Here is a 1116-nt window from a genome sequence, read left to right as displayed (position 1 = left end):
TGCAAGCCAGTATTTTGTGAAAATATACAAATTATATTGCTGGTCTAATTTGTAAAGAAATAGGACTATAAAAAATGGTAGAAGTGTCAGTTTACTGGAGATAGGTAAATTCTGTCCCTATTTTCAAAATGTAGAAGAAGGGAAATTTTGCATAGTGAACACCAGTGACTTGATGTTGGATTTTTTTAGGTGTATAATTATTTATTAATAGAATAGGCCTATAGACCTATTTCTTCTTAGACACACCCATGGTGTGGCCAGTGCCACAGTGCTCTTGGTATGTTGGCCTTGGACCTGAAGATCCCAGTAGTGGCACCCGAATCTTCGTCAGTTGCTCCAGGTCTTTATAAAGCTTGTTGTCGAGACCATTGGCCAGATCTGAATGCAATTTCCACCTTTTATGTCTGCTCTGCTCCAGAACCAGTCTTTGATTTTGTGCTGTCTCAGATTCTGCATGATGGTGACCACAAGCTCCACCCCATCCTCAGTGACCTCTCTTTTGTGAGTCAGTGTCTATTTTCTTCAACACCACGTGAGCCTATCTTTGCTCCACATTCTTAATGGCAGTGACGATGAAGGCTATTTTCTGCAATCCATGTTGGTGTTTAGTACTCACAATCTGTGCTGGCACTTCTTGGGGATTATTAGAGATATGGCAGTGGAATGTAGGTCTCCTGTGAGACAAACAGGTTGGATTTTTTTTTTTTTTTTTAAAAAAGCTGTTTTAGAAGCCTCTAGGTCAAGAATGAGCAAATTATGACCCACAGACCAAATTTGGCTCATTTTTTATTTTTGTAAATAAAGTTTTATTGCAAAGAAGACATGCTCATTTGTTCGTGATTGCTTTCATACTATAACAGCACTTTTGAGAAGTTGCAGCAGAGACTATTTGACCCACAAAAACCTGTTTTCACTATGCATAAAATTTACTATATTTACTATGTGGTCCTTTATAGAAAAGTTTGCTGATCCCCATTCTACATAAAGAAGCACTGAGCACTAGGACTTGAGTTTGCTAAGAATGATTATGTTCAATGAAACTATATTCTAAGCAAACTTAAATCCTAATGCCCAGTGCTTATATATATATATGTGTGTGTGTGTGTGTGTGTGTGT

General features: G+C 37.7%; 1 pseudogene; it reads right to left on the bottom strand.

Moving 5' to 3' along the window:
• Positions 1-226: 226 nt before the first annotated feature.
• LOC105295313 lies at positions 227-783 on the bottom strand (annotated as a pseudogene).
• Positions 784-1116: the final 333 nt, after the last annotated feature.

This window comes from Pteropus vampyrus, unplaced genomic scaffold (genome assembly GCF_000151845.1).
Source record: "Pteropus vampyrus isolate Shadow unplaced genomic scaffold, Pvam_2.0 Scaffold102, whole genome shotgun sequence".
Classification (NCBI taxonomy): domain Eukaryota; kingdom Metazoa; phylum Chordata; class Mammalia; order Chiroptera; family Pteropodidae; genus Pteropus; species Pteropus vampyrus.
This window is presented reverse-complemented; position numbering and strand designations above follow the sequence as displayed.